This window comes from Equus caballus, chromosome 16, assembly GCF_041296265.1.
Source record: "Equus caballus isolate H_3958 breed thoroughbred chromosome 16, TB-T2T, whole genome shotgun sequence".
Lineage (NCBI taxonomy): Eukaryota > Metazoa > Chordata > Mammalia > Perissodactyla > Equidae > Equus > Equus caballus.
Genome location: NC_091699.1, coordinates 72,064,988 through 72,091,442, shown reverse-complemented (window position 1 = coordinate 72,091,442; position 26,455 = coordinate 72,064,988). Strand labels below are relative to the sequence as shown.

Sequence of the window (26,455 nt, the reverse complement as noted above, 5' to 3'; positions counted from 1 at the left end):
AAAATAAATCTACTTTTGAAGTCACAGATGGACTCAATAAAGTCTATCTCTCTTTTAATTTACGTGTTGATATTTTATTAATTTTAATGGCAATCAGCGAAGATTTCAGAATATAATGATAAGCAACATATATAAAGTGCTCCTTACAAATGCTTTGCATATATATTTTCCATTTTAAGATGCTCATCTTTTCCCATTTTGACATCCTTGAAGTTGGTAATGTATTGTGATAGTGCATCTTAGAATCAATGATATCTTAGGTTCAGTAAAATATGGCAACTGATGTAATCTTCCAAGCAACTTTCTAAAGGAGTTTTCCTCCCATCTTACAGATGAGGAAACTAAAGCACAGAGAGATCTTAAGTAACCTATCCAAGGTGATATATCTAGTAAATAGGAGAGCTGTGATTTAAATGTACATAATCTGGTTCCACATGCAAATTCTTAATTACTATGAGATGTTGTCTCATAGATCCATTTAGATATGACTCAAGTGCCATTTGAACAAGACCTTCTTATACGGAACCACCATTAGCAGTTTCATGTATGTCTCATTAGTATAAGGAAGACATTAGTATATATAAAATAGAAAATATATAGTATTCTGTGTGTGTTTACAGAAGAGTGTATCATACTGTGCAAATCTTTCCATTTTGTTTTCATCATTCAATAATAATTTTTGCATGAAATCTTTCTTGCTTTTTAACTTTCTTCTTAAATGCTGCATAGTATTCTGTTACATAAATGGACATGTGATTTTCATGTTTACATTATTACAAACAGCTCTATAGTGAAATATGCTTAAATGTTCTTATTTAAACAAATTATTCTTAGGTAAAGACCAAGAATTGGAATTTCTGGGTCATGGATGTGCTTCTATTTGCTTTTTAGAAGATTGAAATATTTTAGCTATATACTAAGTCTATAGCATTTTGTTCCTAGAATCAGCAAGTTATTTACGACTATATATTTGAGGAGCAATTTCTCAAACTCATTTGAAGTGTTTTCTGTGTTATGTAGAGAATCCTTTATAATACCATTTTTATTTAAGTTCATACACACTCTAAAGATATTTTGTATAATGAACGCCATACATTTGGAGAACACATAGGTAAGACTTGCTCCCAAGAGTAGTTCTCTTGTGATATAGTACCAGAAAAAGAGAGGTGCCCTTGTTAGTTTTCATCATTGAAATGCCTCTCAGATTTGTAAAACACATCGAGACAGTGCCATTTTGCTTGTCACAAATGACACTCACAAGGAATCAAATGATGTGATAATTTACCTCTTATTGGATCAAAAAAATCCTGAATGGGAAAAAAAAAAATCCTGGTGTTTGTCATATTCTTTCAGCAGAATGGGTTTAGTCCTCTTGACTCCAAAGCGTTTGTTTTCATAAATTATTTCTGCCAAACTGCAGCGGTATCTAAATGACAGAATGCCTGCTCAGAGGAGGACATGTGGGGTCTCTTTATTGCTGTCTCTGGGATTAGAATGCTGGCTCTCAGCTACTTTTACATATGCTTCTTGTCTGCGTTCTTAATATAGTTGTTTAGCATTAAAAATCGTTACTGCATTATAACACCTAATATGAATAGCAAGACTGTAATCTTGAGATAGGACAGGCTTTTGTGTATTAGCTGATCTGCTATAAACCAAGCTTTCTTCAAAGGCAGGAAGCTGTTGAGATGAATTTATTAACTAAGTATCAAGTCCTTCACACCCTCTCTAAATACAACATTTTTCTCACAGCTGCTGTAACACACAACAGCACTTCAATTAAAAAATAGTCACATGGTTTAGGAATAACTAAACATAATAAAAATAGCTCCCCTGGGTGCTACTTTTAAAAGGACACCAGAAGGTCCTCATTTGATAAGTTGCTTAAACTCTTCAGCATCAGAGGACACATGAATATATATGACTTTAGTTGGTTTTGCGACATTATCCCTTTAGTCTCACACTGAAGAGTGGGATGAGAGTTGACGTTCTTTCTTCCTTCTTAATGTTTTCACCCTTCAAGGAAAAGAAAGCACAAGTAGGAGGGCAAACCCTTCTTCCATATACCTGTGAACTGTTAAATCAGTCCACCAAATTAGTTCTTGGCCATGATTTGGCTCTGCATGGCAGTAATAAAGCTAATAAATCAAGTAATTTTTTTAAAGTAAAAATATGATGGATATGCAAATAGAATGCAAATCAAGCCACGGAAATGCTTCAAAGGGCCTTATGGCTTCCCACCCCAGCCTTCTTTAAAGGCTCCAGAAGCATAAATATGACTATAACAGAATGATTTTGCTACTCAAAATGTGCTCTGGATCTGCAGCAGCAGCCTCACCTGTGAGCTTGTTAGGCCTACAGCCCCTCTGGCCCTGTTCCAGAACTTGTAAATCAGAATTTGCACTTTAACAAGATCCCCTGATTCTCAAACATTAAAGTTTGAGAAGCGTTGCTCTATATCGTAGAGCCCGTAATAACTTTGCTTTTAATTTTCACTAGACCAAGCAGGTGAGCAGTTGCAACACTGTGTTTCGTTGAGCTAATTACGTAAACTTTGTTTTAAAGAGCACAGTTTCTCCACTTTGTCCTCAAACAAGTGCGCAAGAGCCTTTAGATGCAGGTAAAAAGTGATTGGGACAACAGTTACTCTGGAGAATGGAGTATAATTGAACACTTCTCACTATTTAACAAAACCCTCATTAAAAGATGATTCTGAGGAGCCGACCCGGTGGTATAATGTTTAAGTTCGCATGCTCTGCTTCCACAGCCTGGTATCCCTGGGTTCAGATCCGGGGTACGGACCTATATACCATTCAGCAATCTGTGCTATTGCGGCATCCCACATACAAAACAGAGGGAGATTGGCACAGATGTTAGCTCAGTGACAATATTCCTCAAGCAAAATGAGGAAGGTTGACAACAGTTGTTACCTCAGGGCCAATCTTCCTCACCATAAAAAAAAAAAAAGACAATTCTGAAGAAATATTTTTTATGGTTATTTGGAGGTGACAGATTTATGCTTTGTCTCCTACCACATTAAAGAAGTGTCATAATAAAATACCATACATCATCTATGGGTTAGTTTGTATGTAGATAAGATTATTACCTTACTATTTTGTCTAGATTTATGACAATGCCTTAGCAGTTTGTCTTCTCATCAAGAATTCTATTTTTTATTTTATAATCACTGGTTATATAGGAATTAGTCCATGGGGGAAAGTCAAATTGATTTTAAAGTTAGAAACATGCATTAGGATCCTTTAAAATAATTTCTTTTTCTTTAAAAATAAACCAACAAACTCTTTTTTGCTCCCACAGAAAGAAAAATAAAAATAGTTTTCCTAACCAGACAAGTGTCTAGCCAAATTGACCATGTCACTCACATATTCTGGCCCTTCATTTTCCACATCTGTAAAATGTGGAGCTTTTACCTGATCATGAGGTTTTATGATATTATACATTCAGATATAAAAATTTATGATTCTATGAATCTACCATTCATTCTCAGTCATGCTGTTTCATGATATGAGTAAACGCCTACAGTTTGGCAGCCTTTCCCCAAGATTCTTGAAGCTTGGAATGGCAGAAGTTTAAATAAATTTACTGGAAATAATGGGAAATGGGTTTGGTGATGTACAATGCTTTCTGCACAGCAAAAGCACATTGATTACAAAAATGAAGGTCATTTCATTTTTACTATATTTCACCAAATTGTTGTACATATAAGGTTGGAATTTATGTATGTGGAAAACATGATTGTTTATTAAAGCAATGCATTTTTATCACCGTCTTTGAGGTTCTTTCAGCAGCTAATGTAGGTTAAACCACATGTAAGAACAATTGGTCTCAGATTGAGATATGCTACACCATCTCAACCATTTCATTATCCTCAGCAGGAAATCATGGCTACTAAGTCAAATTTCTTATCCGTCAAAGGGGATCAATTTGCACAACACTTTGTGCTATCCTTAATGCATGTTAATAGAGGGATGCTAAGACTTTTAGAGTTGATGTGTAACACAAGACACACAGTCATGGTGCAGGTGTCACGGGGGTAAGGAAGACTGAAGATTTGTTATCTGATTGCTTGTTACTATTCTGCAAGAAAAAATTAGGATCACAAAGTTAAACACTTAGTAAAACCATTACCATGAATTCTATTTAGTCCTATTTTGGCAAAATATAATTTACTCATGCAAAAATGACACTTTCTTTTGTATGTGTACAGGCAGTCTCCAAGTTACAAACATAGTGTTCCAGAAAGGTCCTTTATAAGTTGGTTGTTTGGAGCTAGGATTTATTTTCTCTTAGAAATGGTGTTTTAGATGATAATTATATTCCCTGGTCAATTCAGAAAATCCTTTTTTACCCAGAATGTTGCCAAACTGAAACTATCAAGACATTTGGTATAGAGTGTCCTTGAAAAGCAGTAGACAACTCTGAAAGGTTTTCCTAAGTACAACACTGTTCCTTCATTATTATTGCTATCTGAGCATCTTTATCTTGTGTCTAAGTTTCTACTCTACAGTTATCCCCTGGAACAGTTTCATGGCTTTGACCCAGACATTAAGTTGGTTCTTGACCCTGGCTAGTGGTGTGCTGTAGCCAGCTTGTACTGGCTCACAAGATTTAATTTTTAAATTTTCAGGAATTTTACAAGCCAGTTGTTCAACACAGCCAATATTAAAAATTAGATTATATACACATACAATTAAATTATATTAAAAAGAAAGGCAATAAATGGGTAAAACTCATCAGTTCTTAATTATTTTACTACATTTTACTATTATCTATTCTCTTGAGATAATTTAAGGGTATTGCATCTGTATAGAGGAAATACTACACAATGGTGTGGTAATGCACATCTCTTTCCAACTCCAGGTTTAATGACATCATGTTGCTAGCTTGAAATCGACCATGATGGGAACATATACACCATGGAAATCAGCAAACACTACGAATCAAGGCTTGATTTCATTGATCATTGATTTCTAGACTAGGGGACAGGAAAGTATGACCTTTGAGTCAAAATTGGCCTGCTGCCCGTTTTTGTTAGTATAGTTTAATGAGACATATTCATTTACATATCGTCATGGATGCTTTTGCACTGCAACAGCAGAATTGAGTAATTGAGACTCAGAGACTGGCCCACAAAGCCTAAAATAGTTACCATCTGTCTATTTAAACAAAAAGTTTACCAATTCCTTCTCTAGATTTAAGAAAGCGATGGAAAAAAATGTTGATAATTTAAATTAAACTCAAAACTGTGTCATGCCTGTATCTGTTACATTGAGCACAGAAATCGAGGAAATTCTTTTCCAGTATTCTAAAACTATTATCCAATCCAGAAAAGAAGTCAAATCAAGTTCCCAAATAAATCTTTGTTCTTCCACTTTTGCCTTAGCTGTCAAAATAAGTCAAAATATCGACTAACATTCACTGTCACAATCATGTAAGTGACTTCTTTGCTGAATCAAATAATCAAACGTTTATTTGTTCTGACTCTCTGACACAATTATTAGCAATAGAATTTTATAAAACTGATAGTGGATTTCAAAAGTTCATGTACCAGATTTTATGGCAATAAGTTTATTGGCAAAAGACTGAGAAGATTGGGATATGGCTCAATTTATCAAATCATAGTTAAACTGCAACCATAGATTAGCTACAAATACAATAGTTTGTGAAGAAGCAAGAAAGCATGTGAGAATCAATTGGTTATAAGAATTTTACAATGAAGAATTTTGTATATTCTATTATGCTTTTTATATTAGATGCCACACAACTTTTACATCAGTGAACTTTATAATGAACTTATGTTATATTATATTAGTTAGGGTTCTCCAGGGAAAAAGAACTTACAAGTTTAATATATATATAAATAAATATATATATAGAGAGAGAGTGATTTATTTTAAGGAATTGGCTCACATGATTTTGGAGGCTTGGTAAGTCCAAAATCTACAGAGTAGGCCTGCAGTCTGGAGACGCAGGACAGGGTCCCAAGGAAGTTGGCTGGCAGAATTTCTCCTTGCTCAGAAGAGGTCAGTCTTTGTTATTAAGACCTTCAACTAATTGGATGAGGCCCACCCACATTATGGAGGGCAATCTGTTGTACTCAAAGTCTACCAATTTTAAAATTAATCTCACCCAAAAAACACCTTCACAGAAACATCCAGAATAATGTTGACCAAATATCTGGGTGCCATGACCCAGACAAGTTGACACATAAAATTAACCATCACATACATACATATGCGCATTTTTTTTCTTGAAGTGCCATGTAAATATTGACCAGACATACTCACCCTGGCCCATCCCCATCTCTGCATGTCCTCTCATTGTCTGCCTATTTCATGCATGCTGTTCAGTTTCCTACTTCAAAGTTATGGCTGAAGAATGGAAGAAGCTCCTTCTGCCTATGAGTCTCAGTATAGGTGGGGTCTTGTGCTCAATTTACTACACAGTAATGGTGGGTATAGTAGCTGGATCTGGGTTTGATTGGTAAATGAAGTAGAGAGGAGGAGAACCTTCCCTCCCCTTTCTTGGTTCTGAACTAACAACTTTTTGAAGTGACCTCTGTCTGCATTTGGCATCATTTCATCCTTCCCTCTGCACATCACCCTCCCTCACCGATGTCCTTGTGACTGGCTCTGGCCCTTATCATGTCTGAAGAAACAGGCCTCAGGTGGATGTGGGGTATGGCTCAGAAAAACCATAGGAAATTTTACAAACATGAGTCTGTGTAGGTCCAGTCTTGTTAATTCTTAGAATGCTTCCTTGTCCATATTGAATTGGAGTGCATCTATACAAAGAAATGGAGGCATGGACAGTTGATATGACTTATGAAATTCCCCTTGGTTTACATTTGGCAAAGACCATAATAAGTTGATGAGATTTGAGTTCAAACACATGATTAGCATTGCCCCTGCATAACAATCTACAATGAGTTGCATATTTTTTTAATGATTCTTTCTACTAATGGAGTTAACTTAATCTTTAGCTATGGTCATGATTGGATCTACAGTGTCCCTGTGGGGTCCCCTTCCAGCATATTCTTTCATTCGTATATGTGGACCACCTGGCTAGAACGTCTGTCACCCTATTTGATGCCAGACTTTTCAATAGACTTGGCAACTGTTCCTTCCTTTCCTCACCTCTCCAAGGATGTCCCTCTGGAAGCAGCATTTATTAATTCTTTCTTATGGATGTTTCAGGTTGCTCCATTATGCTTCCTACTGGAGAAAAGAAATGGTCCCAGCTCTCTGGCAGGGACGGGGCGGGAGCCACACAAAAATGTTACCTTTGGGAAACTTTTACAAGGACAAGACTTTAGCTTGGGTTTTTGTAGTTTGTGGATTTTCGATTGTGGAGTGACAATTTATTTCATATGTTGAAATGTCATGAAAGATGTTTGATTTTTGTGGATTTAGTTTTAAATAAGAGAGTTTTGTTTCTGAGTGTGCCCTTTAGTTATCTACTACAAATAATTGATTCTATCATCTTGGAAATCATTCAAAGAATCATAACCGTGCTGCTTAATGGCATAATTTATAAAAAGCGAATTATGGAACAAAAAGAGAATACTTGTGGTTGGAGAATTTAGAAGAATAAAAAACAATAGCTACGACTAAAACCCTGAAGTTTCTTAAGTCTAGCAGACTGATAAATATTATACAAATAAACAAAAAAAGAGAGCTCTGTTTTAGTTTTTAAGAAACAGTTTTATAACAATTATATATCAGCTGCTGCATCTTGGGGAGGCAAAATTTAACAAAACAGATGGTATTTGCTCTCTTGCAAGTCGTGTAGGGGCAAAACAGTGTGATAAAAGCAAAAATAAAATAAGTAATATGAATACCAATCATTCAGCAAAGGGAACAGAGAAATTATAAATTTAAAATCATCTAACACAGTGGTTAAGACTTGGCCTAGGCTCTGATGATTCCTAAATAAAGAATGTGAAGAAAAGATACTTCTAATATGCCTACTACCATTTCCTATATCACTCGGAACAATATAAAAAACTGAAGAGTGAAAAAAAGCATGATTAATATATTGGTAAAATGATTTAAAATGTTGCTTTTTAAAAACTATAGCGGAATGTTTCCAAATGGATGACATATTTCAACTGAAGGCATATTAACATTTTATAAAGTAACGAGTATTTAGTGAAGAAAATTATATCACAATGAATAAAATTATTTTTTAAAATAAAATGATTAAGTGATTAAGAATTTATTTCCCTTTCATTTTTCCCCTTTATTCAAACTCAATAATTGTTCTCTCTCTTTGTTGAGAGATAATCTTCTCTATGTTTTTAATTCCACATACTTCTTCCTCCATTGTCTAGATTGCAAAATTTTTGTATGAAGAATAATAGTTCAAAATTGTATAGCTTCAAAAATGTTCACTAGGTAGTTAATGATCTGAAATTTAGGAAAGTGAGCTAGCGTAGAGTTTAAATTTGGATGTGATTAGAGAAAAACCTTTTATATTGGGTTAAATTGCAAAGAGAGAAAGAAAAAAAGGTGCTAAGGAAGAAACCTGGAGACCAGTAGAATTAATGAAGGCTAGAGGAATAGGCACTTTTGGAAGGAGATGGAGAAGATAAGAGGAGCGAGAAAGATGTCCAAGACCACAGCGTGGAGAGTTTTAGGAAGAAAGGAGGGGTTCACAGTGGTTCACAGAGGTTCAAAAACACCAGAGAGTGGTCAGAACAGAGAACTGAATATTGGATGGAGCAATCAAGAGTGTATCAGTAATTTCTTCAAGGAGAGTTTTCAGTGTCACTGTGGAAATACAAGTCAGAGCTGTGGATTGAGGAGTAAGTGGAAGAAAATGGAAACCACAAGTCTGGCTACTTTCTGCAAGAAGGTTGACTGAAAAGAAAAAAGGAATAAGGTGTATGGGTAGGTAGACGGGTAGAAGATTAATATAAATGATAATAGGATGTTAAAACTGGGCCTGTTTTTCATTTCATCCAAGACCTCAAATTGATAGCAAAATAACAGGTGTTGAATTTTCCCAAAGTGAGATGCAGGTTCACATAAGTTGAGGGTACCAAGGAGGTGGCAGAGGGTCAGATCTGTGGCTCCTGTCTGACCTTCCACCTCCAGCCAATTATCTATTGCAAAAGCAGGACTTGCAGGATGACATCAGAAACAATTACTTTACTCTTCCCCTATTCATGCCAAAAAAGAGGTTGGAGGCCTAGAGTTACTTAGGAAACTACAGATGATTTTTCTGAAGCTGGTAGATAGTGTGAGCTCCCTTGACATCTGGTGAGAGGCACAGCAAGGGAACGTCTCAGAGACCTTGATAAGAGCAATTTAGGGGACACAGTGGACAAGCATGTGACATGGAAGGCAGCCTATAGAGAAGCAATTAGCTAAGGCAGCTTGTGGCACCAAAGTAGAATGTCTGAGATGCTTACTGCTCCTCTGATATCCGATGAAAGGTATATGTTTCCCATGGATCAGCCGTGATACATAAGAGAAACAGAACAGGCTGGGCATGGCCACAGATCCTACCTGAGAGGCCCATTTGGAAGTGCAAGGAAACCTCAGCAGCAAGAAGGCAGAGGTGAGACGTCAGATAACCTGGCCTGAATCAGAATCCTCACCAATCAGATTGTGGAAATTTATTAGAACAGCTCCTTCTCTAGCGCATCACAAAAGAAAGAGATGGCTTTTAATGTCTGCCAGGCCATCAGAAACTGGCATTTTACATTGGTGACAATCAAATAGAACTTGGCTGGCTCTTAATTTTCCTCAGAAACCACTGGGAAGAGACGTCCCTAGCAGAGAAAGGCAGAGGCTCCAGATGGAAACACAGAAAACCAAGTATGCCTGGGGGAAAAGAGCGAAGTTTTTTTTTCCTGCTACTCTGTGTATTAGCTTACCAGGGTCTCCAAAAGAGTACCACAAAGTGAGTGGCTTCAACAGCAAATATTTATTGTCTCACAGTTCTGGAGGCTAATGGCCTGTGATCAAGGTATCAGCAGGGCCATGCTGTTTCCGAAGGCACTAGAGAAGGATCTGTCACAGGCCTCTCTCCTAGCTTTGCTGGTAGTACTTTGGCTTGTAGCAGAATAACTCTTCACATGACATCTCCCTGTGTGTGTGTCAGTCTGTGTGTCCAAATTTGTCCCTTTTTTATAGTAATGTGAGTCATATTGAATTAGGGTCCACTCTAATGATCTCATTTTAACTTGATTACCTCTTCAAAGGCCCTATCTTCGATAAGGTCACATTTTGACATATTAAGACTTAGAACTCTAAATTAATTTTTTGGGATGTGGACACAATTCAACCCGTAACACATGATAAATCCCAATTTTCGAATCTGCAGATTATATAAGCAAGAGAGGGAATAACAGATGTATTACAAAAGGCAGGGGATTTAAAGTTAATAGATTAGTCTCAAACTGAGGGGGAAAAAGCCTTTAAAACCAGAAAGAAGTAGAAAGGAAAGAAGGGTGGTAGGCTCTGGTGGGTATAAGAAAAGCTGTAGGGAGCACAGGTGGGCATAAGAGAATACGGTTTGCTGATCTATGTCTTTTTAGAGAAGAAGAGGGATAGTGAAGCGGTTGGCTCCAGCATTCAAGGGGAGCAGCATGCGAGTTGCTGATGGAAGGTGTAATAAGAAGGGTCAAAAGAAAGTAAAGATTTACTCATGGCATCAAGAGGCCAAAAGAGAACAGAAGCCATGAACTTGCAGTGACCTCAAACCATATTGGTTGTGTGATTTTGTTTTAGTTTCAGTTTTTTGTCCTCAGAAGCACTTCAGTAGTTGAGAGTGGGAGAAGAGAAAGAGAATTTTTGAAGCAGCATGGCAAGGCAGCTAGCCAACTGGAGTGAATGGATAGAGGTTTGAATTTTGTCTCTGACACTCATTGTGCAGGTGGTTGACAGATTTTCCAAAATGTTATGATTCCATTATTTGTAAAATGGTTAAAATAATACTTTCCTTACCAGGTTTTTATGAAAAATAAATAAAATGATAGAGGAAAAGTGCTTTCTAATACATTGCTTGGCACACAATAGGTATTCAATTAATATATATTTTTATTATTGTTATTACTGTTCTGTTTTCAGTGTTAAGATTCTCATGATTATCATCATTTTTCAGATTTGGAGGTTTGGTGGATGGTTGGGGTAAAAGGATATGGAGGAGTTCTGTGAATTTTATTAGTGTTTTCATTGCTGTGTAACAAAATCCCAAAAGTTCGGTTGCTTAAAACAACACACAATTATTATCTCAATGTTTCCATGGGTCAGGAATCCAGGCCTGTTTAGCTGGGTCTTCTGCTCAGGGTCTCACAAGGCTGCAATCAAGTTGGCTGGGCTGCATTCTCATCTGGAGGCTCATTTGGGGAAGAATCCACTTCCAAGCTCAGTCAGATTTTTGGCAGAATTCATTTCCTTAAGGCTGTCTGACTGGAGCCCTGGCTTCTTATTGGCTGCCAGGTGGAGGCTAACTCAGATCCTACTGGCATCCCACAGTTTCTGGAGAGGATCCAGACTTCCTTGCCACATGGGCTATTCCCAACACAGTCGTTTACTTCATCAAGCCCATAAGGAGAATCTCCAGCTCAGATCTGCTAAGACAGAGTCTTTTATAACATAACATATTCATGGGAATGACATTTCCCTTAATCACATTCTATGGTTAGGAGCAAGAGTCGCAGGTCCTACTCACACTCCAGTGGAGGGACTTACACAAAGATGAGAACGATAGGAGGTAGGAAAAGTTAAGGGGCATCTTAGTCTGTCTGCCAGATATAGCAGATTATTAATAAATATCTCCACTTATTTTGACCATTGATCATATTGGCTCTACTCTTCAAGGTGAGTAAGAAAAATACATGATTTAAATGGCACGTGCTGCAATCTTGTATTAAAAACAAAACTAAAAATAACCAAACACAAAACAGTCCATCATGCTATGCTTATAAGTCAAATAAAAAAGTCCTTTCCAAAACAAAAACTTAATTATCTTAAATGAATCACTATTAGGCATCAATGTGGCCAATAGCCAGATAAAATAAAAAGCCCACGAAACATTGGTGTTCTCTTATATAATCCTACCATCTTAGGCAGTTTCTAGAGAAAGTTCTTCAACACTGTTCATAGGCAACAAAACCATTAAATGGAAAGTTCTCTGATTAGGAGTGTCTAAAGGCAAGCCATTTCCCATCATTAAAGTGCATGGTATTCCAACTCTCCTGCATAGAATGCACAGGGACAGTGAACTGGAGACACAGGCAGGGAAGGAAAAGAAATTCATTTTGATACCTTGAAGCACAGCTTCCAAGAGAGGGCATAGCTGGTTCAAATATCCCTTCCTCAGAGGCGTCTCCTCAATAATCCTGATTGAAACATCTCCTCACCGGGCTGACCCCATGACCGAAACTCTGCTTTGTTGGCCCAGTGTTTCGCTGGTTCTGATCCTGGGTGTGGACATGGTACCCCTCAAGCCATGCTGAGGCAGCGTCCCACATAGCATAACCAGAGGCACTCACAACTAGAATACACAACTATGTACCGGGGGGCTTCGGGGAGAAGAAGAAAAAAAAAGATTGGCAACACATGTTAGTTTAGTGCCAATCTTTAAAAAAAAAAAATCTCCTCACCTTTCATTCTTCAACTCTTTACCCTGTTGGTTTTTCCTGAAAGTCCTTATCACTACCAGACATTATATTATTTGGCTGTTTGTTATCTTTCTCCCTAACCGTAAGATGAGTGATATAAGCATGGGATTTATCTGTCTTACTTGTGTGTGTCTATCTAGTGCTCAGAATGGAGTCTAGCACACCGGAAACAATCAATGGTTATTTGAAGAAATGAATGCCATGACTTCACAGCGGCAGCAAATATCCAGCTAATGTTCTACACAAGTGGTTGACTCAGTTTGAAATTTGGCTGGGAGGCCTTGAAATTTCCCAATTATCTGAGATGTGGATTAACAAGATTATATTCTACTATCATTATTACTAAATGGTATCTATCTAAAATTCTGAAAACAAAGTAAGTTTCTGTTATTTTTAAATCTACACTAATTCTCCAAATTCAATAATCATAGAAGGATTATCTGTCATTGACGTGATTCAGAAAAGTTCCACGCTGTCTGCTTAATAGCCTTTTCATATAGAGATCCAAGCTGATCACAAAATACTAAATCAAAAGAATATTTTCAACAGCAACAGATATTGGTCTCCACGTATGCATGCAAAATATCCATTTTAATTCAACTAGAGCTTATATGACATCCATTCATTTCCAGGACAACTGAAATTTACTTTAAAATTTAAGTTCTAATACCTGCTTATGTGGTAGGAGGCATTCTGAGTGAAAATATTGCTAAAGCAGTGGAACTAAAAATATCTCAAATGAAATTTTATTTTAATAATTGAAATGGAAGAATCGAAATGTTTAGAGAGTGAGAGAGATGCTTGCTTGAATTTCTCAGATCCTTAATTTACAGCTTTGAAATCCTACGGTGCCAGGGATGTGCTGGTTCAGCACAAAAACCTCAAGGGAAAAACCATACTTAATGACTGCCTCAGGTTTGCCCATACAAATTCCTCAGGAAATCTCTAAGGATGTAACAATCCAGAAAAATCATTCTCAAAATGCACTCTTATCCTTAACTCAATATTGCTTCTCCAAATAGACTTGTTTGTGCTTTGTTCTCATTGGATTTAAAACTATTATTATCCTTACTGATTTAATTTGGTAAAACTCTTGTTAATGTAAGCATGACTTCTCTCAAAATACACTTGAAGAAATATCAAGATTAAGATTTATTGATTTCCTTCCACAACAAGTCCTATTTATATTCAAAGGAGCCAAACATAGGTCTTTAATGGATTTTAAATTTAAATTTAATTTAATTTAAAAGACACTGACTCTCTCCATCAACTTTCCTACTTCTTTTACCTCAACTGGTCCATGACCCTCTGAAGTTAATTTCCAAAAACTATTTATTCGCACAGCAAGATAAAGTCGAGAAGTAAAGTGATGAACAGTGTTTTTGTAACCACGGATTGTGACCAATTAGTGGATTGTGAAATCAATTTATTGTTTTATGTCCTACAAAATGAAATAGAATAGAGTATAAAATATCAGAGTAAATCACATGTTGTAAAGATAAGTAGTTTTTGAGAATGTTTTTATTGTGTGTATCCGCATTTGGTCTCATGCAAAATGTGTTGTTTTAGAATAGATTCCAACGAGAAAAGTTTGAAAAACACAGGAGCAGAGAAGAGAATAGAATTTAGAGGCAAACAGGCCTAGCCTGAATGCTGCCTCTAGCATTCCCTGTGTGACACTGAATAAGTACCGTCTCGGAGCTTCAAATTTCTCATCTAAAATGGTGGTGATAATTCCAGGTGGTGAAGTGGAAGAATGTCGGTAGATGAGAACCACTTTGAACATGAGACAGAACAAATTGGACTGACATCATATCTCATCCACATCTGCTTTTATCGCAGACATACCTCATTCCAAACACGAATTGCGTATTTATGGAAGCAAAGAAGATCTGGCACAAAATTTAAAACACTGGTGAAAATACCACAAACAAAAAAAGTGTCGAACATTGCAGACAGCTAACTGACTCTTACTTGGCACCCGAGTCATCAACCTGTTTTACTGTGCTGGGAGGAGGTCTGGGAGCTAACACATGGCATATGTAAAAATGAGCCACGACCTCCAAGAATATTTTAAAAGGCTAAGCAATAACTTTGTATTTATGTGAAATATAAAACTCTTTAAACGTTTTACTGTCCTCAAATAATTTAGCTTATTGACTATTTTCCTCTGAGCTTATTCAAATGAGTTAATTTGGGAAGTCCATCTGAAATTTTAACTGTGCCAAGAGAGAGGGCATCAATAGTGTCCCAAAGGTTGAAAGTTGCTTTATAGAGAATTTTGAAATTGAGAACCAACAACAATTGGAGTTCCCCTGTTGTTAGGCCTAGCTGTCTCAGAACTTAGAGAATTAATAAAAAGATGTTCCACATTTTATCAAAGCCACTGTTATAAATTCTAGTGCCTGAGTTAGGCAATTATCAGCTTCTACTCTGTGCAGAATTTCAATAACAACATCACTTGAGATTGAATTTAGTTTTTTTACTTTACTATCCAAAAGGAAAATTATTTTGATTGGCTATAGAACAATCTAAAAATAATCACTGTCTTAGATAATTTACAAAAGCAACTTCTCAATATATTCAAAAATCTTCACCTGACTTAGCAAGCTCCAAAAGATTCAATAGTGGAATATTTGTATATGTATCTCTAGGCAATTCGATATATGTTTCATATTTCTTAAAAGCTCTCAAAATTTTGGGCTTGCATAATCATGCATATCAAATCATATTTTAAAATTACCTTAATCTGGAAAATTTCTGACTTATTTCCCTTTGAACCAATATAACAAGAAAAACAACAGCATTGTCTCTATAATAATTAATTAAAATGAAAAATTCAGACCATTAAGTTAAAAGTGAATCAGTCCAAATTATCAGTAACACTGCCTTGAGAACTAGTATGTCATAATTGGTCTATTCATCTAATATCACCACTTTGAAAAAACATGCTTTAAGAAAAATGTTTAAAGATTATTTTGTCATAAATGCAAAGAAGACTGTTGAACCAATGTTTCAAGTGAAAAACACCCCTAGACTTTTGGATTTCCTACTTCTTTCCCATTTGTTCTCTCCTTTATCTTCTATAATATAACTTGTCTTTGTGAAAAAAAACACAAGCTAAGAGTTTTATGTTATTTTTCCTTCTGTATAAACTACAAACTAATCTACTTATTTTAGAGCTGCAAAACTCACCTTATTTTAAATTTAAAGATCTACTTTATAATTATTTTTAATTAATATGTTTTGTGAGTGGTAATGATTCTCCAAACTGGTCTATGGGCTCCCTCCAGTGGCTAATTTAGCATCCACAAATTTCTTGAAATGACCACTTCAACAGCTAAGCTTGTTTAAGCAACAATCAGGGTTTGAAAATCTCTAAGTTTAAATCTTACAAGGAACAATACGTATAAGGTAAGGATGTAGCCATAAACTGTTCATCGTTTATTCATTTAACAAGAAATGCTAGAGCTTAAAAAATAAGCCAAGCACCATGCCAGCCTCTGGAGATTCAAGATATGAGGCAACCTCTCTCCAGGAGCTCACTTTGAAGAGGTGACACAGATGTTTATAAACAACAATAAGCACCACCCACCAAAACATAGTGAGGTGATCACGATAATGGTGGGCTGCACGAAGCAGAGTAGAGACCCTACAGAGTAAGAAAGTAATCCTAGGCAGGTAGATGAGGAAAGACTTCTCAATAGATAATAACATAAGAATATGTGATTTGGAAGAAAGGACACTCCAAGCAAAGAGAACAGCATGTTCCAAGGCCCAGATTCATAAAATAGTTGGGGAGATGTGGAAAATTAAGTATTTCTGTTTGATTGCTTAGAGTTCGCCTGGGTAGCTGCTAAGAGTTGAGGATGTTCAGGAAGATATGAATCAGAAAACAAGGACACCAACTTCCTGCAATGTAGCTGGAAGATACCATTGTAGTATGGATGAACCACTAAAGTGTTTTTAAAAAGGGAGTGACATGGTCAGATTACATTGAACTCAAACTAGTGCCTAATTTGTAGAATTTTTAAAAATTAAAATGATGTCATTGGAAATGTATATAATGTCATTCATGACAATTATATTTAATGAGTGGAATAGCTATTTGGACCATATTAAAATTAAATTTGGGGCATAGGTAAGGGATTCCTTCTTTAACATTGGGATACAGTGATGTTCCTGAGATAGCTCTGCTCCCATGTCAATAAAAGAAGCTTTGGGACACTAGGAGTCTACTGGCAAGAATGTTAATGGAAATCAGGGAAAGAGAAGCTTGGGAAGCCTGCAAATTTGGTGCAAACAGTTCACTCTACAGATACGTTAAGTCTGAGTGGGCAATAGCTGACCTTTGGGAATCATTGATGCTGTGGATCTATGCCATTCATGACTGCCTCACAACCTCGTAATGTGATAGTTGCCCAAAGTGTACATATCACTTTCCCAGAGTAGGATAAAAAAATTTTTACTTTTCCCAGTCTCATGCAATGCTGAAACACATATACATGAGTTGGGTTCTACAATAGATATATCCATGGGAGACTTTGATTTTGAACTGAATCATGTGGGGGTAATGAAGAAGGGCCTGAGGTATTCTTTGTTTTTCCCCTGGGGAAGTATATGAACAGGCAGCATGTCCCAGGGACCAGCAGCTATGGAAAGAGACTCCTGTTTAGGAACTACCTGATTGTGATAGAGATTGTGTGTTTGTAATAAATTTATGCTTAAACTAAATAGACATGAGTCTGTTGTCTGCAATTAAGAATTCTGGTAGATACACAAACTGCTCGTAGAAGTCATTGCAGGCAGCAGAACCTTAATGGAAAAAGGAACTGGGATTGGATTTCTGATGGCTGGGTTTGGAGGGAGTGAGGAACCAGTTATCATTAGAGGCTGGAACATTGGCAGTCCACGAACAGTAGTCATGAAATGGCTACTGCAATTATCATCCGGGGGTACACGGAATGCAGAATATATTGAAGGCAAGGCTTTGGCTGATCGGGCAGAGGCTTCAACAGACTTTCCACTTTAGGCTTCTCTAGTTTAGAGATTTTCAATGCCTGAATAGGAATATTTAGACCAGTGAATACAACAGTGGTTCTCTTGAGACTGCTACATGGCTCTCTCAGACTATTCAAGGCTTTGAAAAACAGGTGAAAGGGAATTAAAACATTGCCTGGGTTACTTCACAATACAGTGTGAAGTAAAAACAGAGTGCCTTACACTATTAAGGAAAGAAGAATATATATTGACCCACATGATCGACTGTGATTCTTTTGAATATTTATAGCCTCACGACTAGTTGCACAAATCAGGACGTTAGCAGCTATCCTTATTTTCTTCCTTCCCCCCTGCCTCATGTGTTTATTTACATATGGTAGCTAATTCTCCTTTCTCCTACCTCCCCTTGCCCTTATTATTTTATATGCAGCATGCTGATTGTAGCTAACTTTATAGCTTACTTCCTAGATTTCAGAATATTGAGACGATTGTGATTAAGAGGAGAAAAAAAACATCAAGCAGATTCTTGTCTTGGAATTGTGTGCACAACTTCATCCAGATGTAATGATGTGACCGTCATATTAATTTAACTAGGTCTGAGAGTTTAATCTTATCACTGTATGTGCAGAAAAGGAGCGAGCTAAACCCTAATCAATACCCAACATGGATTTATTAGTTTTTGTTGTTCTTATTTGTTAGTTTTAAATAAGCTATACCACCTAGCTTCTCTCTTCATATTAATCAAAACTTATTCCTCAGTTTTTACAGACCTAAAGTTTCTTTTTATAAATATAGAAAGATGACTGAATCATGAGCACTGGAATTGTATTTTTGTTCATTCAAATGTGAAACTATGAAGTATGTGAATCAAAATGTACAACTTTCCATTCATCTGGCATAGAAGGATTACTTTTGAGGCCAATTATTTTAAAACAAAAAAGGAACAATGCACAATAAAGAGATAAAATTACATTTCAGTGATGTTCAATATCACAAAAAAATTTCATTATCACTGAAGAGCAAAGACACCTCAGCACATATTCACTAATAAAACCCCCCTGAGATCTAGCGTAATGGCACTACTCTATGCTAAACGAGCTCTTTGTAATGGAATTTTCCTAATATAGATATCTGAATGTGATTTCTGGAGAGTTTCACTTTCATTGCTATTGGAAGACAATCTTCATACATAAACACATAAGAAAATGTTGTTCATGCATAAACTACTTCCAGATTATCTTTTCGGTATAGTTCAGTATTGTCTCGTATTATTTATATTTGTGGTTTGCTGCAACTTAGTTACTTGAAAGGGACTAAGATATATATACATATATTATAACTTCCCATTTACCAGAATTTGTAAATGTAATATCTCCAGTCATAGTGCATTTATCAGTTAGGGTATTTTAGCTCCATGTAGCACAAACCGTCTAAAGATTACAAAAACAATAGGTTATTTTCTCAAATAACAGGAGGCCTGATGGTGGCTATTTTCTGAACTGATGCAGGAGCTCAATTATGACAAGTTCTCTCTGATCTTATAGGCATTCATCTGATGGTGCAAGGCCTGCCACAACCCCAACCATCACACACGCAAAAGATAACATCCAAAGAGAAGGAAGAGGGGAGACATTTCCTCCTGTGCATCTCCAGTTTCTCTGGACAGGAAAATCTTTCTGAGGACCTCTCAAAAGACCTCCCCTGAGGTCTCATTGACCAGAACTAGGTGTTATGCCTCTGATCCCAACACAGGCAATCAGGAATGGGATTATGATGCTCAGATCGGAATAAGTACGAGTCATCCCCCAGGGCAGTGATTCCCATTAGGAGAAGCTGGGGTGGGGCGGGGGGTGGGGGGGGGGGTGGGGGGGAGGGAAGCTTGCCCCCAGGGGACATTAGGCATTGCCTAGAGACATTTCTGGTTGTCACAACTTGGGGTAGGGAGTGTTACTAAAATCTAGTGAATAGAGGGCAGGATGCTGTTGTGCATCCTACAATACACAGGACAGCCTCTCACAACAAAAAGTTCTCTGGCCCGAAATATCAGTAGTGCCAAGAATGAGAAACCCTGTCCTAGGACTTGGCTCACCTTCCCTGGTTCAATTGCCTTTTGATAAGTGAACAAAATCAAGGTCCTATTAGCAAGAAGTCAATAGTCTCTCCCACAAGGGAAAAAGAATCTATTAGATCAGTGGTTCTCAAACTTTAGAAAACATCAGAGCTACCTGGAAGACTTGTTAAACACAGATTGTGGGACCTTATTCCCAAACATTGTGATTCAGTAGTTCTGGGGTAGAGGCTCAAAAACTTGCATTTCTAACGTTTCCAGGTGATGCTCATGCTTTTGGTCCATACACCACATGTTAAGAACCACTGTGTTCAATCACGCCCCAGGAGATTGTGAATAAGCGTTCATCAGACTGTGACATTAGACAACTAACTTAACCTTTCTGGTCTTCTGCTTTCCCACTGGTAAAATCAGCAATACACTAAAGGTATATTGCTTTATATTTGGTGAACTGTAACTCCTCTGTGACCAAATTTTCTATTGAAATGATGTCCCCTGCCTGCCATAGTACTGGTATTGCATAACAGAAAATCAGAAAAGTTGATGGTTTGTTTAAAAGATAATAATATTTGAACCATATTAAAGAAAAAAACAGACCAGTTGAATGTTTTCTAAGATGACCAAAAACAGCTCACCTCAATGTCAGGTGACCTGGTTTAACTTAAACAGTTGGGTAGCTGGTAAGGCACAGATCTCAACTATTTTGTCAGAAATAGCATTTGAAAAACTGCACTAAGAGCCTGAACAGACTATTTACTAAAAATGAAATACAAATTTCTATTGAGAAAATGATAAAATGTTCAACCTAACCAACAAAGAGATGCAAATTAAAACAACGGTGAGATACTTTCTATGTTTTCACAAAGATAAAAGCAAACAAAGAAAACACTGAGCATTGGTGATTATGGGAAAACAGTTGGAGCCACACATCACACTATTTTGCAAATTTCACTCTAGAAGGATGACAGAAACCAATAAGAAAGACAACTCAAGTTAAAGAAAAAGTCAAGCAGGAAATAAAATGGGATATTTACTAAATCCATGAAAGAATGATAACTTCAGCTTCAAAACAAGAGAACAACATTATGGCTGTTTCATCATGATGATGTTGATGACGATGATAATATACCTTTGCTTATTAACATACTAAAAAGCAAAAGGAATAGATAGTGGAAAATATTCATCTAAATATATCAGGAAAGTGGGTAACATGCATGCTTTATAAGTGCTCATTTGGGTGTAAAGGAAAAATAACAAAACAACAGATACATAGAAAATGGATAAGAACTGATAAGTCATATAAGATGAACTATAATATGGAACCAAACCAAGAAGGTAAGTTGAAAAAATACAAATCATGGTATCAGGGTGGTGTCATTATAGTTGATATATATATATGTACAAATATACACATGTAAAAAGAAAAACGATTTATTTGTTCACTTGGTGGGTAATAGGCAGCCTGGTTAAAGGTCTGAAATGACTGACTTTGTCTTTGGACTAGAATAATTACTAAAGTTGCCATGTCTGGTGCTTCTTGCTGACATCATCTAATTTAGTGTGTTAAACTGTCCTCTCCGGAAAGCATTATTATCTCCATTTTACAGATGAAGACACTGAAGTTCAGAGAGGTGAAGTAAACAGCCCCATCCTACCTGGCTTCAAAGCCTGGGCTCTTTCTACTGTAATTGTGGTGTTGCCCTTGGATGGTGATAATAAACATCCTAACATTAAGGACTAACATTTATTGAGTAGCAAGTGCTGTGCTAAGCATATTGCCTGCATTATCCCATTTAACTCTCAGTATAATCCTGTTATCTATCCCCATCTGTAGATGATAAAATTAAGAGGATATATTCAAGGTCCTAGAATTCTTCAAGCCAGGTCTGCACGATTCCAAAGCCTACACATAAACCACTTTCTCCTATTTTTTTCTTTGAAGCAACTTTTTTCTTCTTAATAGAAAGGAAGAAAGGGGAAAAAAAATCTAGTAGGAGAAACAAATTTTCGACTGATGGTCACCTGATCAGTGTGAAAGAGGCATTTGTCATTTTGCTAGGGATTAAAGAACTGGTAGGAAGACACCATCTGCCTTGCTTTAGCTCTTAATTTCCACCCTCACTTTCCACCCCAACCTCTGGTTTAAAATGGAATCTTCATCATCAAATTTACTAATGGTGTAGCCTCCAAAGTTTGGAAGAGTGTGGAAAGTGGGAATTAAAATGGATTTAGAAGCTGCCTGTCTCTCTCAAGAAATACACCAAATAACTAGCAACATGTACGTCAGGTAATGATGTGCTAATAATGGAGGTACGATAATTACAGGAGTCACACCAATGGCTGGCACGCATTACACGCATACCAGATATCAGGCTCTGTGCTACATGCTTTAAAAATATTGCCATTTGAGCTTCACAACAATCCTCTAAGGTACACCATTATCTCCATTTCACAGATAAGAGAAGTGATGGTTAAGGATAGGTAAGTCATGTTAATTGAAGGAATGGCTTAGAATGGTTAAATAAGCTGTTGACAGTAGGGTTGGGATTTTACTTCCTGTTTAGCCCCAAAACATACATGCTTAACCAGTGTGCTAAATTGCAAAATAGGCAGCTTTGTAAAAAGCTATGAGTGAGAAGTATTAGGACACAAGTTAGTACAGAAAGACCCAGATCAACAGATTATTTTAAAAGTGAAAAGCAAGGGAGGAAGATTTTGATAATGGATGAAGGATCTCAGGAAAAGGAAGACACAAATAAGCCTACAGCCTGGCATCAAAAATGCCATCAGTAATTCATTTGTTTGCTAGTGTCAGCTTTCAAGAATGGCAGGGATGTTCATAGTCTCCCCCTTTACTGAGTGACAGGGGGAGACTCTCTGTTCCCTTGTGTCACCTGAAACACAGCCCTAAACTTCAAGTTCCACTTAATAATGAAGGAGGCCCAAGTAAAATCCAATGTTGGTCCTACATAATTAGATAAAACATTGCTTTTACTTCAAGTTCCACTTAATAATGAAGGGTGCCCAAGTAAAAGCCAATGTTGGTCCTACATAATTAGATAAAACGTTGCTTTTCTCCACATCAAAATATTTTTAGAAGCATATATTATGTATTTTCATTTAAAACTTTACTTTATTCATTCCAAATTTGCTTTAAATTTAGTGGAAACCTTCAAGGGTGCACAACTTTTTGTACAGGCCCCAATGGCTCATAAAAACCTCAAACTAATGATCAATCAACACAAAATATCTGTTAGGAATAGATCAAGTTATCTGACTTTATATTCTTCTATTCTTTCCTCCTTTTATAGAATAAAGTTGTTTTCAATAAAAAAAAAAGAAAAAGAAAAGAAGCCACTCTTTGGTAGTAAGAATTAATGGAGCTTTTCCAATAAACAATAGAACAATACCACTGAAAATTAAGGTGTTTTAAAGAAAGTGACATTTTGTTGTTGTTGGGAAAGAGTCACCCTGAGCTAACATCTGTTGCCAATGTTCTTCTCTCTTGTTGTTTTTCCCTCCTCAAAGCCCCAGTACACAGCTATATATTCTAGTTGTAAGTCCCTCTAGTTCTTCTGTGTGAGCTGCCAGCACAGCATGGCTATTGTGAATGATGTGGTTCCATGCCCAGGAACTAAACCCGGGCCACCAAAGCAGAGTGCACTAAACTTTAATAACTAGGCCATCAGAGCTGGTCCAAAAACGGCATTTAAAAAAAAAGATTTGGTGATACAGTTATTTAATAGGAATAACTAGCTGCTTTGCTATACTTGTGTAGAATTCTAATTGTCTTTGTCCTTTAATTAACCTTGTCAATATAAGCCTGTTTCTTTAGTCTTTGAGACCACGACTCAAAGTTCACCATTGGCTAGTGGAAAGATAACTTAGTTTTTGGCATGGGGATTTGTAAGTGAACAACCTTCACAGTGCTAGCTTTGCAACGCCACACCTATAAAATGATTGCACCTGTCACACCATGACATGAGGTCTTAAGACGATAAGATAAACTCAACCACCCGTTCATCTTTCTAAAAAAGGCTTACCCATTTTAAGAACTAGTAATATGCACAAGCTCTTTAGCCTTAGGGCAGAAACTGATCATTAGATTTGGGAAGGCATTTTCTCCTCTTTCAAACATAGTATCACAGAACTAAACACATGTGAGAAGAGGCTCACTTCAAATAAGAACCACTACCAGAAGAAAATGTAAGATTTGATGCAAAGATTCAGCCATTTAAAACAGGACCCAAGTTCTATTGTGTCACATTCACACCTGTGCTCTATTTTAAAAAGCTCTTCAGAGTCTGCAAGGCTGGCTTTACAGTACCATCTCAGGCAGGCAAAAGGCCAAGTGTCTAAGCAAGCATTCTACAGAAATCAAAATTGATGGCTGTCACAGAACTTTATAGGTTGATGAAATTGTTCTGGATTTTGAATGTGGTAGTGGTTACACTGGCGTAAACACTTCTCAAAATTCATTGAACCATTTAAAATGGGTGCTTTATACTGTATGAAAATTATACTTCAACAAAGTTCCTTTAAAAAAAATGACAGCTGTCCCTGTCCACCATGGACACATGCCCCTCTGGCAAAAGCATGGAGTTAGCTCTGGGTGCACACTAATAAAGATTAAATATAGCATTTAAGGCTTTGTGCAGTCATGAGCAGAAAGACTTTCTTGTGAGAAACTGGGAGTGATAATTCATGATCTAACTGGGAACTTTATCTCACACTCGAAAACAAAAATAGTCACCCAATGTGAGACTAGAATTTGGTTTTTCCCTTAGCAAACCAATCATAGAGTATGTCAGCACGTTCAGTGGTTTTTCAAAGGTTTGTATCCCCATATATGTACACAATTCATCGTTAGAGCTGGCCAAGTTCAAGCTTAGTTTGCATATTAACTATTAAGAGTACACCTTCTTGTTTCAAGAAAATAAACAGGGGCCAGCTGGTGGCGCACAGTTAAGTGCGCACATTCCACTTCGGGGTCACGGGGTTCACCGGTTTGGATCCCAGGTGCAGACATGGCACCGCTTGGCACGCCATGCTGTGGCAGGCATCCCACATACAAAGTAGAGGAAGATGGGCATGGATGTTAGCTCAGGGCCAGTCTTCCTCAGCAAAAAGAGGAGGATTGGCAGCAGATGTTAGCTCAGGGCTAATCTTCCTCAAAAAAAACAAAAACAAAAACAAAAACATAGCATAGCTCTCTGGGATTATTGAAAATACGCCTAAGACATATAATTATGAAAGCTAATTTTCTAAAGGAGTAATATTGTATATACTGGGAGGCAACACATAGTTTTAGAAACCACCTTTGATTGTGTGACCTTGACAAAGTCATATTATCTGCCTAGATCTCTTTCTGTTTTTGCTTCTTTAAATTGAAGGGGCTAGATCAAATAAAGCCCTATGACAGAAAACAACATAAATCAAACTTATCTTGTGTATTAGAAGCTTTATTTTTACTCACTGGAGATCCTCTCCTTTTGTTATCACCTAATACTTTCTTTTCTTTTGTCATACTAGATTTGGAGAAAGGGTGATGCTGATGAGAGAATGAGAAAAAAAACTTAGTTATCTCATTGAGGCACACAGAAGACACTCTATAAATACTAACTTCTTTCAAGCAGACAGGATTTGATAAGAGGAATGTCCTAGAAGTTGGAATTGTCAAGAAAATATCAGGAAGAGAAAGAATATTATTGACAAGGGAAAAATGAAAAAGAAATGAAGCTATGATTCATCTCACTAATATTTTAACAAAAGATCTATAACAGATTAAAATATCTTTCCTTAAAAGAAGTTGAACACATCTTTGACTTTTGTAGAAATAACTATATGTTTTAGAAATTATGACGTTATAGAATCTTGGATTTACAAGGGAACACGGATCGTCATCAATACTGCTTTCCCCTTTCCGAGTCCGATAGGGCCCTGGTATATTAATGAAAAATACAAAAATAACAAAACTTGCCTTGATTATTTTACTTCTGTAAAGGAAGAGTCATAAGAAAACTTCAAATGGCTGTCACTTTGCATGTTTAAGCCAAGCTGTGAATAATATTTTAGAGATAAATATTCAGAGACAGCAGCAGGGACTCTCTCTTATCATGTAGGGTCTAAATTTTATCCAAGGTTGCATTTATTCATTTACTTTAACTTGTCAGCATCAGGTAATCTTTCTCAATTTCAAACTAGGCCACAGCTGATAGAATAATGGATTTGCCCAGGGCATCTAAACCCCTCAGTGTCTGGAGGATAAAAAAAATAAAGCAGAGAAAGCAAATGATAAAATTCTAGAGCATCAGAGAAATTATCTAAAACGTGGGCATAATATGCAAACCTGGTGGCACATTGCTTCAATGTCATTTGGGGGCAAAGGCCACTCAAGGATTATCACAGGACTATACTCAGTTCAATGAATTGTTTACTATTGATTAAAGGTCTCAAACTTAGTCAAGTTACTTGTTTAATTGTGACAATGATTTTTGTCTGATAGAGGTGCAAATAAATCTTTGTTTTATTTTGCTGAAACAGATAACTCAAAAACTTATGGCTCTTTGAATATTCACCAGTGTTTTTTTTTTTTTTTAAGTAAAACTCAGTTATCCTAACCTAACGTTTCTTTGTTAAATGGTTTATATCCACCTAATTTCTTAAATGCTCTCTGAATTGGCTGTAACATCTTACTCTTCATTTTATTAACTGAGTTAAATGAAATAAAA

The 26,455-nt window shown here is 36.6% G+C and overlaps 1 protein-coding gene and 1 long non-coding RNA gene across 2 annotated transcripts in view; one reads left to right on the top strand and one right to left on the bottom strand.

The window, feature by feature from the left end:
- Window positions 1-26,455, bottom strand: part of ZNF385D (zinc finger protein 385D) — an 804,272-nt gene that overhangs the window by 398,806 nt on the left and 379,011 nt on the right. The window lies entirely within an intron of this gene.
- On the top strand, window positions 10,255-17,389 carry LOC138918248 (uncharacterized). The gene is made up of 2 exons (XR_011427343.1): window positions 10,255-13,031; window positions 14,225-17,389. It is a non-coding gene; the product is annotated as an uncharacterized lncRNA (long non-coding RNA).